The following is a 25,563-nucleotide window of genomic DNA, read 5'->3' on the forward strand; positions in this document are numbered from 1 at the left end:
GTTACTGTGCACGCCACTTCATTGATCTGATTGGCTGAATTACGTCAGCCAATCAGATCACAGATTTGCAAATGAAGGGTGAATGTGCAGTAGAGATCAATATCTGTGCTTCCTCCAGAATGCTTGGGACATCAGAATGATGTAGACAGGACCTTAGTCAGCCAGGGTATCACTGATTCTACTGCCTTAGGCAGAGAGGAGAGACCTAAGGCTCTATGCAGCATTACCTTTGCAGGAAGATATTTTGAAAACAATCAGTTTTCTTTTAATTAATCCAAATTGCAAATATAACGTAAGTGACTAAATCTCCTTATTTTTTTTAAACTGCAATAATTGTGAACCACCCCTTTCCTAGTCATAAAAATGTGTATAGAGCTTACTTTTTTACTTTGTGCATTAAGTAAGAGAGTTATTGTTATTTTAGCATTTAGTTATTGAATTACTGCTACAGTATTTTAGCGAATATTGTATGCATGCAAGTAATTTTTACAGGGCTCACGAGGATGAGTGTACTGGGCCTCCAGTAAAATGTTTGCTAGTGTGTTTTCTGATAATGGCTTTTAGCTTGAATTTGAAAAACTATTAAACCAATATTAAATTATGAAACAATCATAAGAAATGGCAAAGAAGGTATTACATGGGTGAGTGGTTTCAGTTTATTGCAACTTCAATATGCCTTTCTAAGTAACGCTGCTACTTAAAGTACATCTATCTCTACACATTTATAAAGGTTATTTGAACATTCAAAGAGTATTCTTTCTTCTGCATTGTGACTTAGAAAATCAATTTGCTTACATTTCTGTCAATAATTTAAACGATCCACTGTTTGAGGGGCCATGGACAGTGGATTTTTTCCTTTTCATCCTTTTCAGTATTTGTTATAGATAAACATCAGTTCAGTGCAAAAGCGTACATCCAGAAGTTAACACTGCAAACATATTGATCTATGGATAACAAATGTATACAGCGTTGAGCATAATAAAATTGTTTGCCTTTATTCCGTTATTGTATAATAGGGAGTGATTTAGGTGAAGGCAAAATATTTAATTACATTTGAATTAATATTTTTCAGCCCCTAACATCTTTGGTGAAACCCCCTTCTTAGCATGCATCCAACAATACTGGTGGCACACTAACACAAACTTGGACTTTTAGAATAGCATAAGCATGGACAATGTTTGACATTCAGCTGTATGTCAGCTGTTTAGATGGGTTTCATAGGAACCAAACTTAACAGGCACAGAATAAACCTGGGCCATGCCCTTGACATTAAGGCATAAAAAGGCTACACTGCTATGGAAAGTTAAAGGCTATTGGTTGTGTTTATTCAGAGCAGCCACACAACATTTTAGGGGTATAGCCCTTGCTTACAAGAGAGACCTTCTTGTTGGGAGACATTTTTTGAAGCATGATCATAACTCCTCACAAGTTAGATGGTGATTTTAAGAAACGGCTCTTCACCTTTCATTTAACTTTTATTATAATGTAGAGAGTGATATTCTGAGACAATTTGCAGCTGGTTTTCATTTTTTAGTGTAGCTTTTTTTAAGTTTTTAAAAGTTTTGTTCAGCAGTTCTCCCTTTTGACATTTTAGCAGCTATCTGAGTGCTAGATTTCAAATTACAATAGCAACCAGGCAGTGGTGTGAGTAAGACATTGGAATATGAATGGGAGAGGCTTAATAAATATTAAAATGAGGACCAATTGAAAAGTTGGTAAGAATAGCTCATTATAACATACTAAAAGTTAATTTGAAGGTAAATGAGATTTCTTCTCTTAATTGTAAAGAACATATTTCCAAAGTTACCTTTTGGTGCTATTTAAAGTTAGCTATCAAGGTTCAGGATATCATTAAAGAACTTTAATTGCAAATTCAGATAAAACCTAATAATACAATTTATTTTCTGAAAAATTATCTCTCAGCATAAAATTGCAATTTTGGTGATGCATGTTGTGAGCCATTGTTTGATCTGTGTGTTTGTTACAAGGGTAACTTTATTAGAATACAAAGAAATGCAAAAACATTTTTTTTGCCATATTATGAGAAACAAAAATCATTAAAATGCTTGCCCTTGACATCACTGCAATAGTATATAAATAATCAGGTTTCTATGAGATTTTACTATTTTGATGTTATTTTCATTATTTTAGGTTTCACTTTCTAGTTTTCCTGGTGCTGTTTTTAGGCAATACTGACAAAAGATTTAGCTGGTTATAAATATGACCCCTAATTCTTGACAAATTGCTTTCAGATGTATGTATTTATCCGCAGCTATGTAGTCATGTCTGCAGAGTCAGTGAATACATATTGACAAGTAATATGTACTTTTTCCGTAGAGGATAAAGAGATTTAGCAGTAATATTGCACCATGCAATTATCTAGGTTAAAAAGAAATAGAAAATTAGAAAAGCTAAAGATTTAAAGAACAATATTGCTTCTCCCTGTGATCTAGTTTGGATAGAAATAGAAACTCAAGGTAAACCAATGATGCAGCTTATGCTTCTAAATGTTCTTTCATTTGTAGATGTATTAATGATGAGATTTATTTTTATGTTTTTACTGTTTTTAACATTTTCTGTTAAACTTCAGAACATTTTTTTTCCTTGATGTACAGCTAATTTATAGAACTGTTATTAACTTGCAAATGGATACACTTGCAAATATGTATTGTGCTGATCTTTATGGCCAGTGATCCCCACTGAGAAGAAGAATATGAAAAACACATCCAACAAGTAACAAATTAACTAAACCATATATAGAAAATCAGAACCACTTACAGTGACTGATGTTAACTATAGGGGTCCACACAGAGATTGGAAATTAGAGGCTGACAAACCAGCAGTGCAGCATGCTGCATCGCTTTTAATTCTCAAAGCAATATTTATTGATTTTCAGGAGAAAATTATTTTGATTTACTTTTCAGCTTGTCACATTTGTACACTCTTAATTTTGTAAGCACTGTTTCCTCACTAGGTATTAGGAATACCTTGTTCATTAATGAAGAGGCAAAATCACATCAACTGATTTGGCCAATTGATTGGAAAGGTACAGTTAGAGATGCACAATAATATCCACTGAGAGCTCCCCAAAAGGGTTTTTCATGTTCATTAAATGGAAATTATTAACAAACTATAACTAGCTTTATTAAATGTAACACTGTGCTGTCAATATGTTTTGCTAATGTAGTTTGTGTGTTGATTTATTAATATAAAGGAAAAGCCACAACACTTACAAATAAAAGTCTGTAAACACGAATTGCATGTTCTCCTGTCGCCTTGTGTTGCCATTTTAATGATGCAGATGGCAGCATTCCTGCTGGACAGGCAGAGGGAAAGAACAGTGTAGGGCCACACCTGTGTGTCTGCATAAAGCCCGGTTGACATTCCTCCAGAAAATGGGAAACATCATTAATACATTATAGTATAAATCTCTATTCTTTTCTATAGATTCTGGGGAAACGTTATTAATTAAATAGAAACTGTCACCAAACAAATATACACATTGTTGGAACCACTGGAATGTATTACATCCAGCAAAAAATCATGTCACCACGCATTTATAATATTGTTTTAATCTCTGCCTTAATTAAATCATTGTGACTGTTGAACCAGATGCAACATCAAATCAGTCATTTGTTAATGAGCTTTCACTGTCTCCCCCATTTGGTAATGTGACTCGGCCATTTTGTTAGTACAGGTATAGGACCCATTATCCAGAATGCTCGGGACCAAGGGTATTCCGGATAAGGGGTCTTTCCGTAATTTGGATCTCAATACCTTAAGTCTACTAAAAAATCAATAAAACATTAATTAAACCCAATAGGATTGTTTTGCATCCAATAAGGATTATTAATATCTTAGTTGGGATCAAGTACAAGGTACTGTTTTATTTCTACATAGAAAAAGAAAATCAGTATTAAAATTCTGAATTATTTTATTAAAATGGAGTCTATAGGATATGGGCTTTCTGTAATTCGGAGCTTTCTGGATAACGGGTTTCCGGATAAGGGGTCCCATACCTGTATTCTTAATTATGTGACAAAAGTATATAAGCACAAGGAAGAAACTTACACTTTAATGTTGGCAATACCTACATGTCTTTAAATTCTTTTAACTAAATTTAAGTAAGTTATGCTTTTTTGTCATTACCTTCTAACATTTTGGTCATCCCTCTAGTTACAATATTTGGTGGTGTGGCTGTATGTACAGTCCTTTTCTGAGAATGTATGGAAGAGCTATGTACAGTCCATGGACAGGGGAGCTAAAAATCAGTATAAGCAAAAAGAGTGTATTGAGAGCTAGTTTATACAAGGTACATACAATTCATCTTGGTCCCTTGAATTTTCACTAATAAACTGATTCTTATTTCTTTAACACAGACACATCACTTCCAGAATCTCTGATAATCTTCCTGCTCAGACTCTGGTGTCAGGCATGCTCAGTTCTACTAGGAGCAACTTAGCACATTTGTTGTTTCAGCCAGCCAAATGCAGGTAGCAAGACAAGGTTAGGTGAGCATGTATAACCAGATTTGGCAGTTGCATGCATTGCAGATCACTTTTACTGCACTTTGGCCAAGTTTAATATACTGGTTTTTTTTTGGGTGGGGGGGTACAAAATAGAAAAAGTTTGCCATTCTTGTTCTTTGTGTTAACTGAAATGGGATAAAATTAAACATTGGCAGATGCAAGTTGTTTTCACCTGCAAAAAAAAGACTGTAATGCAAGAATTATTCTCCTAAAGATATTGAATTTTGCTATGTACCATTATTCCAGACTATAAACCAACCCAATCTTTTTTCTTTTAAACCGCATTTATATATTTTAAGTTTTCATGGCTAATCCTCTAGCTTCAGAACAAGACCCAGAATTCAATTTGCATTTCAATTGGTTCTCAGCGCTTTTTCATCTGGATATTATTATAACCAACACCCAAGCTTCATCCTTTAAAAATATAAGTGAAAACTCATCACATATAATAAATGATGTCTACAAACAGTACTTTTATACAGTATCTGCTTTACTACTGAACCTGCACAATAAGTGTAATGCAATATTTTATGCATGAGTTGGTCATATTTAGAACTTAAGTAATTTTCATATTTAAGTGGAGTCTAGAGTGCTGTAGGTTTCTAAGCACTTAAGCATAATTGGGCATTTGGTTATTTGCATATTGGTAATATCATTTCTGATTTGCACATGAGTCTAGAAAGAGATCAATGAACAGTCCCCAACCCCAATGTTTCTGCAGTTAGTTGCACAATAAAAAAAAATCAATTATTAAAGGTACTTGCATGAAAAGACACTCCTTGCATAACGCAGTTGCACCGATTGGAACCCTGGAGCTACCACCACCTTCAAACTAGAGTTTTTACAGTGGCCTACATCAATCCCCTAACACAGAAATTGCACTTTGCTCACTACACTCATTGTCAAAAATGACCCTTCAGTGGAGCCAATGTTGTGTATCAGTGCCAGTGTCATAGTTATATAGTTGTATAGTATATAGTGTTATAGCACCAGGGCCTGAATATCTGCCATCAGTACCCACTGCCTCTCACTGCATATAATGCGCTGGTTTTGTAAATACAGACTGCGTCTCACTGTATATAATGTGCCTGGGATGTCAGTACCCGCTGCCTCTTTCTCTATAAAACTAACTTAAACACATCTAAAGGGGTGGTTCACATTTAAGTTAACTTTTAGTATGTTATAGAATGTCCTATTCCTAGCAACTTTACAACTGGTCTTCCTAATTAAATTTTTTTATAGCTCCTGAATAATTTGCCTTTCTCTTCTACCTCTTTCCAGCTTTCAAATGGGGGTCACTGACCCTGGCAACCAAAAAGTATTGCTCTGCGAGTCTACAGTTTTATTATTATTGTAATTTTTTTATTTCTTTCCATACAGGTCCCTGCTGATAGCTGCTGAAATACCAAATGGAGAGCTGCTGAACAAAAGGCTAAATAACTGACAAACCATTAAAAATAAGAGGACCAACTGCAAAGTGTCTCATAATATCAATGTATACATCATATTAAAAGTTAATTAAAGGTGAATTACCCCTTTAAGCTAACTGATCACAAACACAAATGTATGGAGAACCCCTCACAGAAGTGCACGTATGAATGCTTTTACATCCTAAGCATTTTAGGGTAAAAAAAAGCACTCCCATCCACACTTTTGCGCAGTATCCCTGGAAGTCAGTGGGAACCGCAACAGGTAGTTGGAAGGTTCTTTTTTTACACCAGCAGAGAATCCACTAAGTCTCACATTAGCTTTAGGTCAGTGTATGTATAGCCCATCTTTAGCCTCTCCAAGTAACAAATTCACCCTCTGCCTATGCAATCAATTTTTATTTGAGATTCAGAATATTTAATAAATAAGTGCACAGGGTTGAGGGTATATTTTTTAGATTCCCATGAAATTTGGATTTTCACAAGTGGATTATAATTTTGCCATGCATTTTATTTTTCCAAGAACAAAAATTCATTTTTTTCAGGTGGGAATATAAATAGGAGAAAAAAAAATGCCCATTGCACCTGTAAACCAGTTCAACTTATTTGTCTGACTTCAGTACAGTGCACAGTTTTGGCACTCTTCTCCTTCCTAACTTTCCCTGACAAGCACTTCTTTCTCTTACTTTCTCACTGCCAAAAAGGCTACTCCATTTCCTGTTCCTCTTTCCTTTATTTACTTTTCTTTCTCACACTTTATTATTTACCTTTAGAACACACTGCCACCTAGTGGCTAAACAAATTTGTATTAACTGTTAACATTTCACACCCTTACACACCCATTGACCCCAATACGTTTGATGCAAAAACAAATGCCTGTTCACTCCAATGCATTTGAAATAGCATCTTTTGACTACAATGAATTCCAATTTTTTTGTTTCATGTATATTTCCTATGTTCTTGGCAAAGCAAAATGGGGCAGTTTCAGTTATGACTACAGGGTAGGGCTAGTAAAAATATGTGTATAACACAGAGAAGTGTAATAAATACAAGATCCAGTAAGAAAAAAATTATTTTTTTGTTGGCAAGGCTGAACTAGCATCTGTGATTTTTGATTGCATAAGATAGATATATGTATCTATACTTTTGCAAGTTATCTACTTCCATGGAACTGTGTATTGACTGTCATGGATTAGGAGAATATACTAGCATTAAATAATGCAAACCCATTCCTCCTAAAACACCATAACGCTTAGAGAAGGCTTTAATTTGTTTCCTATGAGCCTTTGAAGTGGTCAAAGTAAAAGGGGGCAGGTTCATTATTGATTTAGAAAGTAGCCTTTGTGATCGCCATTATTATTTGGCAACATTCCTTGCCCTTTACGAGAATATAATTACTATATTGAACAAGCATGCTATTAATATAAAGGCACCCATCGTAGCAAATACAGTACATTTTCTACAATATTGCAAGATCTCACACTGAGCGTAAGGAATCAGTGATGAATCCTTTTGAATTGCGGTCAGTAAAGGTCACTGAGGAGAGAAAGTCACAGGTACAATATTTTGTGTTTTATTGGCATACTTGCCTTGCTAACATTACAGATACTCTTGTTTCTTTTATTTACTATAAATGTGTCAAGGATTTTATGTAACCAAGGTAAAATATGTATACATAGGTAATCTCACATCCAGCATGCTGATAAATGATAAAAAGTACAGCAGAAGTAGTAGCTGATGCCAGTAAGTATAAGCTAATAACTAATGTTAGAAGGAGGTGAGTACAGTTATTTAAGGTCATACATTAAGCTTGCAGACAAAAGCCCATCATGTAACCAACCAAAACTACCTAGGGTGATAGTGCACAAAAAAACCAAAAAGACTAATAAAGCATTGCTTGAGGGTTATGTGCATTAGAACATATAACCATTAGACAGAAAAGCTACAGTTATTGTTAAATGGAAAGCATTGTATGACAGCCTGAGGTTCTTGTTTGCTGCTGTAAGATATAGTTTAACAATGGTATAAACCATAGGTTTATGATCCTTGACTTAGCAGCCATGAAGCTTTCATTCCTATGCTTCTACCAGTCAACTTCTCAAGTATACCCGTTAGTAATGCTACATTGTAATTTCATCCCACCAGCAATAAATTACAATTTATATATTTACAAGTATCTGTACATTTTTTTACTAAAATTGCTGTTGGTTTAACACAATCTGAAGTCTGAAAAATTTAATATACGCAATAATATACTGCATATTTGCTGACAATAACCCACCACCACTTCCAGTGCTATGGCCTCCCTGTGTAATACTTAACAGCCACACCCCACACAATAATAGTTGTTCTATGGGTGGCAAACTCAGTCAGAGATCTGTTTTTTTAGTGACCTTTATGGTACACTTTTTTTCTACACTGTTTACATAGCAAATAATTCACTCTACCATTTCAAATGTTATTCTTGAACTAACAAATTTATTTTTTTAGTTGTAATATTGGTGTGTAGGCAGTGTATCTCATTGCATTGTGCCTGAGTCTGAGCTTTCAGAAGGAGCCAACACTACAAATTAGAACTGCTTTCAGGTAACTTATTGTTTTTCTTACTCCCATGTAACTGGAGGAGTCCCAAGCTGGATTTTCTTACTATTGAGTGTTATTCTGATATCTACTGCTATCTTGCTACCTTCCCATTGTTCTGCTGATCGGCTGCTGGGAGGAAAGGGAAGGGAGTGATATCACTCCAACTTGCAGCGCAGCAGTAAAGTGTGACTGAAGTTTATCAGAGCACAGGTCACATGGCTGCAGCACCCTGGGAAATGAAGAATATGGCTAGCCCCATGCAAAATTTCAAAATTAAATCTAAAAATATCTGTCAGTGTTTTTGAAAAACAGATTTCAATGCAGGATTCTGCGGGAGAAGCTCTATTAACTGATGCAATAAAAAAAAATTAAAAAAAACGCTTTCCCATGACAGTATTCCTTTAACATTATATGAACAAAAAGTGATATGGAATCTGTTATCTGGAAACCAGTTATCCAGAAAGTTATGCATTATAGAAAGGCCTTCTTAAACCATTTTAAGCTGATTCTAACTAAGATATAATTAATCCTTACTGGAGGCAAAACAATCCTATTGGGTTTAGCAGATTTAATGTATGGAGATTAGTGATGAGTGAATCTGTCCTATTTCGCTTTGCCGAAAAATTTGCGAAACTGAACAATTTGCGAAACACGGGTATCGAGTGAGTTTTTTGTTGCATGCAACTTTTTTGATGCAGCCTTTTTTTTTTTACGTGAGGCAAAGTTTTTTCACGCCAAATTTTCGCAGAAGTGGTGAAATGTGGAAAGTCACTGCGAATCCATGCCTGGTGAAAAAATTCGCCCATCACTAATCCATGATCCATATTATGGAAAGATTCCCTCATTCGTAAAGCCCTAGGTCCTGAGCATTCTGAATGGAACCTGAGGTTTTCCAGATAAGGGATCATTCTTTAACTTGGATCTCCATACTTTTTTATTATTACAAAGAAAAAGGAAATCAATTTTTAAAAATGTTATTATTATTTAAAAAAAAGGTCAATGGGATATGATCTTCCTATATTGCAGAGCTTTCTAGATAATGGGTTTCTGGATCATAGATCATACCTTTACAAAAAATAAGACAAAATTAATTTGCACCATGTTTATATGCCGTCAGTTTCACTAATGTTGTTTACTACATTTACCGTTGAGACCCTTTGCATGCTTTAATCTGTGGTGCATTAAACTCTTCATCCTGGAAAGACTTTGCTATTTGCATTATAAATGTTATTTTTACAAAAGACTATAATTTGTTGCAATAAAGAATGCATTAATACAACATTTTCATATTTGAATTCTAAAACTTCCAAGAGACGTATTGATTTTGTCATTTAACTTACTGAATTAATCCGATATATTTTGGCTTAACATTTTGATTGTGTGTATTATTTTAAATAACGTTATAGTGACAATTACTTGCTTTGAGTTCTTTTATTATTTATTTTTGCAATTAATGCATTGATTATTATATATTATGTAGTTCAAACTGAATCATATCTGCATATATAAGTGCCATGGTTTTAGGAGTTCTGTCTATTCCAGCCATACTATTTGTATGAGAATTCACAATATAGATTTTTTGTGCCTATTTCCTATAATAAAACTGTTTTCATTGCAAGCTAACATATGAACAAGAGCGGAAAGAAAACATAATTTTGTTGAATATGTACATATATATCAGAAATAGTATGCTGTCAGATAATAAAACATGTAGCAGCTGGCCTGAACAAAAAAAATGTCCCAAAGTGTTAAACTGAGTACTGTCGTATTCAGTTTACTTGAGGAAAAATATACTGTTGATATGTAGATGCTACTGCCTCTGAAAGAAAATAACAGTTCAGTTGTACAGACCAAGATTTCCAGTAAAATGTGTAAGGGAGAAAGACAAAATGGAACACACAGATGGTACTTTGCAAAATTTCTATGAACCAATAAATGTTTAATTACGAAGGGACAAGTGCCTTTTTTGTTCTCTACCCATATGCAGACAACTGCTCCAAGCTAAAGCTATAGGGGGCGATTCACTAAAGTTCGTTAACGCTTATCGCATACTTTTTTATGTGTGATGAATAAGTACTGATTCATTAACGTAATTTCGCATGCGTTATCACTCATATTGCATGTATTAAAAAGCACATTATCGCAAAGTGTTGCGGTAATTATCGCATAGAAATAATACTAACTCATGATTCACAAACACATATTAAGTGTTAAACATGTAAAATGTGGCGATAATTACTTAACGCCTCCCAGGAGTAGGCGTTACTGAACAAAATTGTAGCTGGTGATTGTCTGTGGTGACAAGATGGAGTTTGCAGTGGGATTTTTTCAAGTATGTGATCTTCCTAGAGTGATGCATGCTTGTGTTTTCAGGGAAATGGTAATTTTCAGAACAGTAGTTTTCAGAAAGTAACTGCTACATACGTGATAGCGTGCGCTAATATCAAGTGCGGCAAAATATATTGCATGAAGCTGAAATTATTGCGCATTCGTTGAAATATCACCAGATAAATAACGCCAAGAACATCGCTTCTTAATTCAGACAAGTGTCCTTTTAGTGAATCGATCATTAACTTGCAAAAAATAAGAAGTGATAATATTTTTAAAGCATGCTATAAATAGCACTTGTTATATCGACCTTTAGTGAATCGGCCCCATAATCTACTGTAGCATTTGGCAATTGAATTCCACATGTTTTTGGCATTACAAACCACCCCAAACAAGTGAGGAGAATAAAGCCCAACTAATATTGCAAATGAAAGAGGCTTCACAACTAGGTCAAGTTATTATAGGTGACTTAAGTTATCTAGAAATTGACTGGAGTAATGTGGTGGTCAAGTCAGAAAAGATACCAGGTTTGTAAATATGCTTAATGACAACTTTTATTTTTATGTAGTTCAAGAACCTATTAGGAATGACTTTCTTTTGGACTTGGTAATATCTAATAATACAGAATTCATCTCTAGCATAATGGGTGGGTATGCACTTAGGCCATAGAGATCATATCATGGTTTACTTTAAGATTATGTTGCAGAGACAACTCTATAAGGGAGTAACTATAACACAACATTTTTGACTTGCAAACTCTACAATATATTAACTGGGAAAAGCTTTTCATGAGGTTAAAGGACAAGGAAAAGTAAAAACTAAGTAAGCTTTATCAGAAAGGTATATGTAAATACAGACATAAGTACTCCCAGAAACGCTGCACTCTGTCAAATAGAACCCACAAGATTTCTTGTATCTTTTTTGGTTGACATGTTATTCTGGTGTCTGACTTCCTCTCTCAGAAAAATCCTTAATTCCCGTGGCCAGAGACTGAGCAGCAAACTGGAAAATGAGGTTAAATGTTGATAAGTGCAAAGAAATAATATAAATGTTATAAATTAAATTGTAGTGTATTAGGGGGTAACATAAACTGACAAGGATCTGTGGATTTTTGTAGAAAACAAGTTGTCTGATTCCAGGCAATGTAATTTCGTGGCTACTACAGCATAATAAAGGGCATTAAGGTAATTATGCCTCTTTATGGATCTCTGGTAAGGCCTCACATTGAGTATGCAGTGCAGTTTTGGGCTCCAGTCCTTAAAAAGGATATTAATGAGCTGGAGAGAGTGCAGAAACGTGCAACTAAACTGGTAAAGGGGATGGAAGATTTAAACTATGAGGTTAGACTGTCAAGGTTGGGAATGTTTTCTCTTAAAAGTGGTCATTATTATGTATTAAGTATTGTATTAAGTACATTAGAGGGGCTTATAGACAGAGAGGGGGTGATCCTTTTCCCCATAAAAACAATCAGTGCACCAGAGGCCAACCACTTTAGATTAGAGAAACATAGTAACATAGTAAGTTGGGTTGAAAAAAGACATACTTCCATCATGTTCACCCATAATGCCTATATATAACCTGCCTAACTACTAGTTGAAGCAGGACTTTCATTTGAAGCAGTGTCGGTGGTTTCTCACAGAGAGAGCACTGAGGCTGTGGAATATCCTTCCAAGTGATGTGGTAATGACAGATTCTGTTAATGCCTTTATGAGTGGTTTGGATGATTTCTTGAACAAGCATAGCATCCAAGGCTATTGTGATATTAAAATTTACAGTTAGTATAGATATTGTTATATGTAATTTATAAATGTGAAATATTGGTATGTACATATATATGCAAGTAAATAGATAGGTTGGTTAGAGTGTATGTATATATGTGCATTTGTGTTCATTTGGAGGGGTTAAACTTGGACTTTGGCCTTTTTCAACCCAACTTAACTATGTAACTCTACAGAGGTTTGTGTATCTGTCTGATTATAAGCCTTTGACAAAATGTGTTCTGGGGCTACTAATATAGAAGGTGATTTCCAATTCATTTATAATATACAATAAGATTTATTAATCAGTTTATGTTTTACTAACAAACGAACTGAGCAAACATTTCTTTAAAAATGTAGAAAATCTTGACCATCAATGTAGCTGGAAATTCTGTAAACATTTAATGTCTACATTTGTAGTGTTCATTAATGAGATAGCTTTTTAAAGCAATACCTCATGACTAGTTTCTAGGTGATTGCCAACAAATATTTACATGATTTCAAACTAGTTAAATCCTTTAAAGCAAAAGGAAAGAATCTTGGGTTGGGGTTATGGCTTTGGCATTGGGACTTGTTTGCAAAATAACTTTCTAATTCCTGTTTCATTCGGTTTGAGATCATTTCTCAGCTAGGTACTGTTCCCAGGTAGCAAGACATTTATCATAATTAGAAAGCATTTGTCTGTTTAATATTGACATCAACTTTAAATACAGAAACAGATCTTTTGTTCAGGGTAGTCAATAAAACATTGGATTTGTAGGTGGGAGTAATGATTGGATGTCAACTAAAGCCTAAAGTTTCCAATACATTCTCTTAACATGGTTAGAACAAAACAGTCAAAATTCACCAGCCCCCCAGCTCCACTATCCCATTCACCTGCCTGTCTACGTAGGGACAAGTAGGGGCTAATTAACAGGCTACTTAGCCACATACTAGTCCCTACTAGGCCACTTTGTGGAGGTGTGGGGAGAGGCCACAATATAATGCCCCTTTGACCTTCTCAGCTTTTTTTTTTTTCTTTCTGTTTAGATTGATTTTATTAAACACCTTTGAAAACTGCAGTCAAATGCTGCTTATAGTGCTATACAATATGTATTTTTTATAACTGTCTTGTATGAAAGGTTTTAATATGCCAGCCTATATCAATGCAGATACAAATTAATCTGAAATGCATCATCTAAGCAGCAATACTGCATGTTCCATACCTGATTTCTCATCAATCACCATATTTTATATGGTACCATGAGGAGGCAAAATAGATTAAATAAATGTATAAACAAGAACACAGCAGCCAACGTATTCCTTTTAACCCAGGCACATACAATTCTAATGTTACATGACAAATAGATAGTAATGGACAATTTTTAAAGAAGAGAGCTGGCAACTTTATTTAGGCTTGAACAAGTAACAGCTGCAAATCAAAAGCCAATGCATTGCACACTCAAATCACATTTGACTTCAATAGAAGCTAATGGTTTTTGATTTGTAGGTAGAAGTGAGAGGAGTGGGATCTGATTATCAGCCATGACTCCAACAGCACTTGTATCAGAATATGCTTTGCATGAAACCTCAAACACCCTTGAAGGATGGATTATAACTCCTCTTAATTAATAAATAAATTCTATTATTTAATTTTTATTGAATTTTAACAGGTGTCCAACTTAGACAGTAGTATCAGTTTAACAAGTAGTAATGACATATATAGAATTATACATCTATATCAGCAAATTATAAGTCAGCCGTAAGAAAAAAAAAAAAGAAAGGGAGATAAAGAAGACAGAGAACCCTGTGGCATAACACTTTATTTAGATTTGCCTGGTTTAGGCAGTCTTATTCATGTTAGATTGTCCATGAATGTAGACCAAGGGTGCCAAACGGTCCAGTGTTTCCTCCTTGTATCATAGCATTCAGCATGAAGTTCCTAAAACTTTCGGATATCTTCCATCTCTGAAATCCATTCTGTCAGTGTGGGTAGTGGTTTGGTTTTCCATTTGCGAGGAATTATGATTTTAGCGGCGTTAAAAGCAAACTGAGTAAAAGATTTTTTGTAGTGGGTAATGGAGAGGTTGTTGTGGTGAAGAAGGATTGGTGCCGGGTCTTTTTCCAGTTTCATTTGCAGCCTGTTATTGCATATGTCTATAATCTCGTTCCAGAATTTTTGTATTTCTGTACATTCCCAAAATATGTGCAACATTGTTCCAGAGGACTCTTCGCATCACCAGCATTTGTCAGACACTCCCAGAAACATTTTGCTTAGTTTAACCGGGGTATTATACCAGTTGGTGAGAACTTTGTAATCATTCTCTAGAATTCTGCAGCTTCTTTGGCCAGTAAATGACTTAGTGGTTATTTCCTCAAGTTCTTGTTCTGAGAACATTCTATCCAGAATGTTTCCCCATTTTGCAAAGTGCGGTAAGTTTGTTAGTGGAATAGCCTCTTGTGCCGAAAGAATTTGGTATATCGATGAGATATTGCATGAAGGAGGCTGCAAATGTCAGCATAGGTTCTCAAAGTTAGTATAGATTTGGTCCCCTATAATACCTTTGAGTATCGGAGAGATGAAACTTCGGAACTTTTGATATGTGAAATAGTCAGATGCTGTAAGTGCTAACATATTTTTTACCTGTTCCCATTTGGGAAGAGTCCCTTTGGGGCAGATCTAGAAAATTTTAAGAATTTTGCCTTGTCTCCAATTAGCGAGGTAGCCTCTTTGGAGGCCTGGAGGAAAGTCTGGGTTGTATGTCAGAGGAGTAAGTAGTGATTTGGGTGACATCATATTTGATCGATGCTTTAAGGAGTCCCACATGTTTAAAGCATAGGTTAGTAATGGATGCTTATCTGGTAAGGCTATCCTCTTTCCGGGATGTAGCCATGGGAGAAACTTCAAGGGTTGAGTTGTGTATGATTGCTCGATGGCTATCCATGCTTTAAAATGGTCGTAACAGGCATTGTAAGACGCAGGCTTGGTGATATAACTGGAAGTTTGGCAGTCCTGTTCCACCATTTGTTTTGGAGCGTTGCAGAATGGATTGCCGGATCTGTGGTGATTTATTATTCCACACAAATTTGATGATTATTTTATTTAGTGTGGGAAAGAATTCTGGAGGAGGTTTCATTTGGAGAGATTGGAATATATACAGTAGTCTCAGGAGAACATTAATTTTGAGCGTTTTTATTCTGCCAAACCAGGATAACGTTTTGGGAATCTTTCTGTCAGAAGTGTTACAGTTGGAGAAGAGAGGCTAATATTGAGCGCACTTGATTTGTCATAGTTTATCGTAAAATCGCTAAGTTGACTGTATTTGTTGATTTCTTGCAGTAAGTTTGGTAAAGAGATCAAAGGTTGGGTGAGTGTAAAAAGTAGGTCATCCGCATAGGCACATATTTTATATTGCGTATTGTTTATAGTCACTCCGTTAATATTAGGGTTTTGGTGGATATGGGAGAGAAGTGGCTTAAGGGTCAAGACAAAGAGAAGTGGTGAGAGTGGACAGCCCTGTCTTGTACCGTTCTTTAGGGAAATGTGTTCTGAGAGGGAGTTGTTTATTTTCAGCCTAGCTGTGGGATTTGAATAGAGAGATGTTATCCAATTTAGAGTGTTGGGCCCAATCCTATGTATCTGAGGCAGTGAAACATAAAGTCCCAGCGCACTCTATCAAATCGGTTGATAATAGGAAGGTTGGGGTGTTAGTGCGTTCTGCTGATATGATAATGTTAAGCAGTTTATTAAGACTGTCTCTTGTTTCTGTTCTTGGAAGGAACCCTGCTTGGTCTGTATGGATTATTTGGGATAGGCCTGGTTTTAAACGTGTTGAGAGAATGTTGGCCAATAATTTAATATCATTGTTAATCAGTGAGATAGGCCTATAGCTGGTAGGAGAGGATGGGTCTTTACCTTTTTTAAGAATAAGGCTAATGTGAGCTTCCAATGAAGTTGGGGATCAGAGATGTCCGTGTTTTACTTCATTAAAGGCTTTAGTAAGTGCGGTGATAATGTGTGGTTTCAGCGTTTTAAAGATAAACATTGAGAAACCGTCGGGGCCAGGGCATTTACCCGAGGGGGCATTTTTTATTGCTTTTTCGAGTTCCGTGCTGGAGATATCTTGTTCCAAGATTTGGGTCCATTCTTGGTCCCTTTGCTTCATGTGAGAAGTGTTTAGGTATTCTATATATTGAGAGTCTGTGATCTTATGGGCAGTGTATGGTAGGGTGGGGGTACCTTGATTAATCTGATATAATTGTTTATAGTAGTCTGTTATAACTTTTTGTATGCCCTTAGGAGATGCTGTAACCTGTCCATTTGGTAGCTTCATTTTGAAGATATGGTTTTTATTTTCTTTAGTTTTTAGTGCTCTGGCTAGGAGTTTGCTACATTTATTCCTGTGGTCATAAAACCTCTTTTTATAAAAGTAGCTCTATCTGTCTGTGTTTGTATTAAAGTTTTTAATTCTAGCCAAATTTTTGTTAGTTCTGTCAGAATTTGGGAGTCTTGGGATGTTTTATGTCTCGTCTCCAATTGTTTTATCTTGGTTATCAAGCTGAGTTTTTCCTTTCCTTTAGATCTCTTATGTTTGGCTCCTTCTTGGATCAGAATGCCACGTATGAAGCACTTGTATGCCTCCCATTCTATGATTGTGTTACTAGCTGTATTGGAGTTAATTTTAAAATTTTCTTTAGTAGTCTTAACTATTCTATCCAGTATATCGGGATCCCTCAATAAACTGTCATTTAATTGCCAAGAGCTGTGTTTTCCATTTGAAATGGTGAGTGAGAGATCCAGATAGACTGGGGCATGATCCGCCCATGTGGTTGTGCCTATCGATGCACTATTCAGAGTGTCCAGGAAATTATGAGATAGGAAAATGTAATCAATTCTGCTATATGAGTTGTGACTATGTGAGTAGTGCGTGTAATCCTTTTCTTGTGGGTGCAGTGTTCACCATGTATCAATTGCTTGAAGAGCATGTATTTGTTATTTGAGTCTATTAATTTTTTTATGTGGCAAAGATGAGGTGCCGGAAGAGCAGTCCAGTTTAGGCTGTAATGGGGTGTTCAAGTCGCCCCCAACAATCAAAGTCCCTTCAGCGAATAGTTGTAAAGCTTCCTGAATTTTTTCCATAGTTTTGTTCTGTTCGTTGTTGGGTAGGTAAATTGAGGCAATAGTGTACATGGTGGAATATAGATTGCCTTTATTAAATACATAGTTGCCATGTGGGTCAATTTCAGTGGCTTCTATTGATAGGGGCAAATTTGTAGCAAGAATAATAGCTACACCTCTGACTTTTGGCTTTGGAGTGCTGTGGATCAAGATTGAATATTGTGTATCAAACCATTTTGGGATATGATTAATTTTCTAGTGAGTTTCCTGAATCAATGCGATATGGACTTTTTTGGCTTTTAGTTCTTGTAGCAAGGCTTTCCTCTTCCAAGGGGAATTTAGTCCAATCAAATTGATTGAGCAAACCTTTAGGGTATTGACTGGTTGTTTATCTCTGTTATTCATTCCAAGAGTGAAAGATTATTTACTTTTTTTTTTATCTGTAACTGTTCACTGTTTTAGAGGTGTAAAAAAATACAGTATTTTGTTTATGAAAGATAGAGGAAAAAAAAATAATGCAATTAAATTGCAAATCATGCCTAATTTACATGCTCAAGATAAACCACACATCTATTTTATAGGGATCTTCACATTTTAAACAAAGAGCTGGCTTTGCATAACATGCATAACAAGTTATAACCAAGCTATACTTTATATAGGATATACTTGCATCACCTATGCTGCATAACATTTACTCCTGACACATACAGCTGAGGTAAAATAGCCTGCCTCTTCCCCTCTTTGGCATAAGATTAGTTAAACATCATATTACCAGAAAGACAAGGAAATACAATATCCTGATCTTTGTAAGATTTATTCAGTCTGGAATAGTTTGTGTAGCAAGATACAGAGAAAGTGGAAACCTATAGCAAAAAAATAGAATACACAATGACAGACATGCACACAATACTTTCTGCCTCTGTATAGAAATATAGTATGTGGGCATCAGACACTTTATTTTCATGCATAGTAGTGTATAATTATAATGGCACATGCTAACCTATGCTGGGGTTGTAAGTTTAAAGAAAAAAAAATGAGAATGACATGAAGCTAATTGTTTGGTAAGAGTAAAGTTTGCTGAAATCCATCTCTTTACTTAACCATACAAAAATCTTGATTCTAAGGGGAGGATATAATTTTATATATAATAATAATAATTTAATATATAATAATTGACATATATATATAGTGCATTCATAATGTCCTACACAGTGTGCAAATAGCCAGAGGCTGCTGACTGCGTGTAGAAGCGAGTACAGCCTGCATTAGACCTCGCTTGATTCTAAAGGGGTGGGTGGGGGAAAACATGTAGGTATCCTTCCCTACCTGCCCCTTACTTGCATGTCATTTGCAAGCACAAGTTAGGAAACAGAAGGAGGCACAGCCTACATCTCCAATCCGCCACTCCATACAGAGTGCAACAACCTTGTGGGGCACAAGTGCTGCTTACACCCCCTTAAAGCTCCTGCACTTTCACAGTAACATAGTAAGTCAGGTTGAAAAATGACACATCCATCAAGTTCAACCTTAATGCCCAATATATAACCTACTAACTGCTAGTGGATCCAAAAGAAGGCAAAAAAACTCCCCTCTGAAGCCTCTCTAATTTGCCGCAGAGGGTAAAAAATTCCTTCCTGACTCCAAGATGGTAATCGGACTAGTCACTGCGGTTGTAAATAGGCCCTGGGGTTGTAAATGAGCCCTTAGGGCCGATTCACTAAAATGCGTTAAAACGTGCGCTATTTATAGCATGCGGTAAAATTTTTAGAGCACTCTAGGGCCAACACAGACTTGAATAAATAACACTGCAAAGTCCATATTGTGTTGCCAAAAGCTCATGAACTGTACTTTTCTATAATTACCACCTGGCCCAAGTAGGTGTTCATTTTCGCATAGACTAATGCAATATTTAGCGTGTGTAAGTGTTTGTGAATCATGCGTTAGTGTTATTTCGGCGCGCAAATTAACGCATGCGTTAAAATTAATGCATGTGTTTGCGCACAAATTAACGCACGCGGTAATACTGTAGTGAATCGCGTGTTAATTTTTGCATCTATTTTAACGCAAAAAAGTGTGCGATAAAAATTAACGCACTTTAGTGAATCAGCCCTCTTATGTCTATTCAGCAGCCAAACACTTTAATTTCCTTATCCATCAGTACCACTGGTAAAATTATTTGAAACTTGGTACTTACTTTCAGTGCGAAGCTGCCAACTTTTATGCTACATTGTAAATGAGGTTTTGTTCACCAAAGTTAGAACAAACAATTTCATGAAATTCAATTATAGCAAACTTTATTAAAATATTTCATTGCATATACACATTTAAATGAAATGCATTACATATAATAAGTATGTTTTACAACATAATAGCACACAGAAGCATACAACCTACTAGGAGCAGAATACAAAACAACAGGTTTGGGGCCCAATGACCCGAAGCATAGCATAGGGAAGCAGGGCATGACAGGGTAAGGAGGGCAGCCCACCCCCCTTTCCCCCCTCCCCTTTTTTACTGTTTCAGATGGCGAGCCAATGGGTGATCAGGAAGATTCCCGGGCAAAGAGGAGGGTCTAACAACGGACGCCATCTTACCTCAGTAGGATCCAGACGGAGGGAGAGTCAGCAGCTCGCAGCGTGGTAGGATCCAGACGGAGGGAGAGTCAGCAGCTCGCAGCGTGGGACCATGGAAACAGCGAGTTTGGACCAGCTGGTGAAGGACTTCCGGGAGGCAGCGAGACAGCAGGGACCTGCCTGGATCCAGGACCAGCTGAAGGATCTCTTCACCGGTGGGGAGTCCGGAAGGCAGGCCAGACCCAGGAGGAGGACCCGCCCACCAGATCGGTTGAGCCCAGGGCCTGCAGGGGAACCAGCCGACAAGACCAGACGGCGCAGAGGGACTTCACAGGAGGGGACCAGCGATGGCAGAGCAGGCAGCACCAGGAGAGGAGTGAGGATGCAGCAGGGGGACCCGGCGCCAGGAGCCAGCAGGCCAGTACCAGGGGCGAGAGGGGGCGGAGCCGAGCGCCCAAGAGGGGGCGGAGCCAAGCGTCCGAGAGGGGGCGGAGCCGAGCGTCCGAGAGGGGGCGGAGCCGAGCGGCCGAGAGGGGGCGGAGCCGAGCGTCCGAGAGGGGGCGGAGCCGAACAGCAGGAAAGAGGGAGCGGGGGCCCAGCAGCAAGGGAGACAGGGGGATGCCCCAACACAGCAGCCGGTCAGCAAAGGAGCGGGCGGGCAGGCAGAGGCACACAGCAGGTCGCAGGGGGAGGAGCTAACACGGCCCCAGATAGAGCGGTGGGGCCAGGTGCCAGTACAGGGAGCAGGGAGGATACAGACCCAGAAAGTGGAGGGGCAGGCCACAGAGGGACTCCAGGACATACAGCAGGCCCTTCCAATGAAGCCCCAGATAAGGGCACAGGGCCGGCCAGCAGCCAGGACCCCAGTGGCAGGCAGGAGAGGGCTGCAGGGGCAATGTCCAGGGCCACAGCTTTGACTGGTGGTCAGGGGGTGGAGGGAACCACGGCCCAGGGACCAGACCAGGCATCAGGGTACAGGGTGGGCCCAGAGGGCGCTGCCAGGACCCCATGTTTGGATCCTGGCACCAACCAGACATCGGTTGAGGGGAGCAGGCAGAGGGACAGCAGGTCCAGGCCCAGGGAAACCAGGAGAAGCCGATCAGGCAGCAGGCACCCCTGGAGGGGTAGGAGATGGGGATCACAGGCCAGGAGTCGGTCACGTACCCGGGAGAGCTGGAGGACTGGCACGGCTGGGGGATCAGCCAGGCGCAGGAGGGAAAGGGGGGAAAGCAGTAGGAGCCCCTCCAGGAGGAGGGATGAGTACCGGAGAAGGGAGCACTCCTGCTCTTGTGTGTCGCACAGGTGCAACTCGGGCGGTTCAGGCCGAAGCCGGTCGCGAGCCAGGTACATCACACCAGAAGAGCGGCGGGTCACCAGGAGCCGTTCACCAAGCATGGATCGGAGGGAGCGGCGTCGCATGGCCAGAGACGAAGCAGGACGGGAACAAGGCACTTTGAACCGCCTCGCCAGTGTGGTGACGGCCCCAGAGGCTTCTACAGCCAGGGGACCAGGAGGTGAGCCACAAGGGGATCCATCACAAGGGGCAGACCGGGTAGCAGGTATGGCAGGATTGCTGGCAGGGCTAAAACAGTTCCTGGCAGGTTGGGAGGGCCAAGGGCATGGCGCAGCGAAGGGGCCATCCCAGGTGTGGGTAGGTGGGGCAGTAGCAACAGGTGCGGACCCAACACCGCAGCCGGCCGCGGTGGTGACGGGTTCAGCGAGCACAGCAAGCGTGACCCCCGGGTCAGGGGGGGACACTGAGGGTAAGTCAGAAAGGGACAAGGAGAGGGAGGCCCTGGTAAGTGGCATAGCGGAGGCAGCCAGACAAAATTCCTACGTAGCATTTGCGGGTCCCTTAGGTGTACATGTTAAGCAGGAAGTAAAGGAAAAAATATGGAAGGGGGAGTATGTGGAACTGTTTTCCCTCCTCCCCCTAGATGAGACTATTGAGTTAAAAGAGGACGAGAAGAAGGATAGCAAAAAAGAGGAGGAGGAAAAGAAAAAGAGGTACAGGAAGCTGCCAAAGACCTTTGGTAATTGGCTCAGGGCCTTCTGTATCCTGGCAAGCATTACTGGGGAGAAACACCCCGATAGATGCTCGTCATTGTTTTGTTATGTGGACGGGATCTGGGAAGCATTCAAGGTTTATGGGGGGCTGGCGTGGTGGCGTTACGACGAACAGTTTCGTCAGCGGCTAGCGGCCAACACGTCAATGAGGTGGGACCAGATGGACATCACCCTCTGGCTCAAACTCATGATGGCACAAAAGGTGAACCCCTTTCAGAGGGGGGCCGGGGGGCCACAACAGAGTGGCACCTCGGCCCCCGCCAAGCTCGGATACTGCTGGCTATTCAACGATAGCCAATGCAAGTGGGGCTCTTCGTGCAAGTACAAGCATGAATGCTCCGGATGTGGGGGGGCACATTCATACCTTCGTTGCTTCAGGAAGGGAAAGGGGCCAGGCAAGCCAGGGGAGACTTCCAAGGGGGAGGACGCCAGTGAGGGTAAACGCGATGCAGCCGTGGCTAGACCGTTACGTTAGGCGGAAGGAGGCAGCTCTGATTGAGACGGGTTTTAGGGAGGGGTTTAGGATTCCGTTTAAAGAAAGGGGGGGGGAGCTGGTTCTACGCAATTTAAAGTCGGCGGTCCAATACCCAGAGGTGGTACAGCAGAAATTGGATAAGGAAATTGAACTGGGCCGAGTGGCGGGCCCCTTCGATTTCCCTCCCATGGGGAACTTGAGGGTTTCGCCTTTGGGGGTGGTCCCAAAGAAGGAACCCGGCAAGTTCAGACTGATCCACCACTTGTCATATCCCAAGGGTGGATCGGTCAACGATGACATAGATAAGGAGCTGTGCTCAGTGTCATATACCTCTTTTGACCAAGCAGTGGCTGTAGTCAAAAAAGCGGGACAGGGGGCGCTAATGGCGAAGGCTGATATCGAATCGGCTTTCCGCTTGCTGCCTATCCACCCTGATTGTCATCACCTGTTGGGTTTATGGTTTGAGGGAGCATTTTTCGTGGATCTATGCCTACCTATGGGATGTTCAATTTCCTGCGCCTATTTCGAGGCTTTTAGCACTTTTCTGGAATGGGTGGTCAGGAGGAAGGCAGGGTACAGCTCGGTGGTCCATTATCTAGATGACTTCCTTTGCGTAGGGCCAGCCGCTTCAGACATTTGTTTCCACATTCTTGATACCCTGCGGGAGGTTGCTGATGATTTTGGGGTTCCCCTGGCGGCAGATAAGACGGAGGGCCCTGCGACCACAATTCAGTTCTTAGGTTTGGAGGTGGACTCAGTGAAGGGGCAATGCCGACTACCAGTTAACAAGGTCACGGATTTGAGGGAAGAGGTCAGGAGGATGAAACAGACTAAAAAACCCACCTTACGGCAAGTGCAGTCTCTCCTTGGCAAGTTAAATTTTGCGTGCCGGGTCATCCCAGCAGGTAGGGTGTTTAGTAGAAGATTGGCTCTTGCAACAGCGGGTGCTACTGCACCGCATCACCACGTGCGGTTGGGCCACGAGGTGAGGGCTGATTTGAGGGTGTGGGAGGTGTTCTTGCGCGATTTTAACGGCGTGGTCCTGTTCCAGGCGCCAGAAGCAACGGCACAGGAGATTCAGCTCTTCACAGATGCGGCAGGTAGCGTAGGTTTTGGCGCGTATCTGGCAGGTCAATGGTGTGCGGAAAAGTGGCCCCCGGAGTGGGAGAAGTCTGGCTTGGTTAAGAACCTGGCGTTTTTGGAGCTATTCCCGATAGTGGTAGCCATGTTTGTGTGGGAGAAGGAGCTGCAGAACAGAAGCATAGTTTTTATTTCAGACAATATGAGCGTTGTACAAGGGATTAACAACTGGTCTGCCTCGTCCCCACCAGTGCTGCGACTGCTGCGAGTCCTGGTACTGCGCTGCTTTAGGCTGAACATCCGGTGCAGGGCACGGCATGTGGAGGGAGTAAAAAATGTCATAGCTGATGCGCTTTCTCGCTCTCAATGGGAGCGGTTTCGGCAGGTGGCGCCAGAGGCAGAGAAGGAGGGCTGCCCTTTCCCGCATCATCTATGGCAGCTGGGGAACGGAAGTTAATGGAGCTGGTGGAGAAGTCAGTGGCCAAAACAACTTGGGCGGCCTACAGTAAAGTATGGGAGGAGTGGAAGCAGTTGGAGCTTTGGGCTGGGGGTTTCATGAACAACACAGACCGGAGGGACGCATTGATATGGTATGTAGTGTGGCTAGCCGAGGGGGGTAAGTCGGTGGCAGTGATCGAAAAGCGGATGGCGGGTTTGGCCTTTTTCTTTAAACTGGATGGGATGGAGGACCTGACAAAAGAATTTATTATCAGGCAGGCTTTACGGGGCCTCAAAAAGGGGAAGGTATCAAGGGACACTAGACGTCCTATTTCCTTTGAGCTACTGCGGAAATTACAGACAGCACTGCCTCAGTGTTGTAAATCTGAGTTTGAGGTTTTGCTGTTCCAGGCAGTTTTTGTATTAGCCTTCTTTGGGGCATTCCGGGTGGGTGAGTTGGTAAGTGGCAGCAAAAAGGCACCAGGGGGTCTCAGGACGGAGGACGTGATGGTTCTGGAGTCTGAAGTGCGGATCCGGCTTCGAAGGTCCAAAACGGATGTGTGGGGAAAAGGTGTGGACATCGCCTTGTATCGATTGGATGGCAGTGTGGTATGTCCAGTGGGGTGCATGATGAGATACCTGGGGATACGGCCCAAGCTGGGGGAGTTTTTGTTCATCCATGGGGATGGGAGCCCACTGACACGCTTTCAGTTTATTAGTGTTCTGCGGAGGGGTTTGCAGGAGATAGGAGTGCAGCCGGCTGACTTTGGCACCCACTCATTCCGCATAGGTGCAGCAACTGAAGCAGCGCGGTTGGGGTTGGGTGATGATACGGTGATGAAAATTGGCAGGTGGGAGTCCAGACGGTTCAAGAGCTACGTACGGCCAGCACTGCTGGTGTGATGGGTGGTAAAGTTAAATTTAAAAAAAAAAAAAAAAAAAAAAAAAAAAAACCCTTTGATGTTGGTTGGTATATGGGGAATACCATGTACCATATGCTATAGTGTTTGTGTTTACGTTTGGTTTTCCTTGAACAGGTGGCAGGATCACAGTTTGGCTGATTGGTCATTCCTTCATCTATCGAGCCGGAAGGAGAGCTGCAGTTAAAAAACCTGGGATGCAGCTGGGCTTTCCTGAAGGCAAGGTGGGAGTGCACTGGTTTGGTGTTCGAGGTATGCGGTGGAGCGGGGTTTGGTCCACCCTGCTTC

This window comes from Xenopus tropicalis, chromosome 7, assembly GCF_000004195.4.
Source record: "Xenopus tropicalis strain Nigerian chromosome 7, UCB_Xtro_10.0, whole genome shotgun sequence".
Classification (NCBI taxonomy): Eukaryota; Metazoa; Chordata; class Amphibia; order Anura; family Pipidae; genus Xenopus; species Xenopus tropicalis.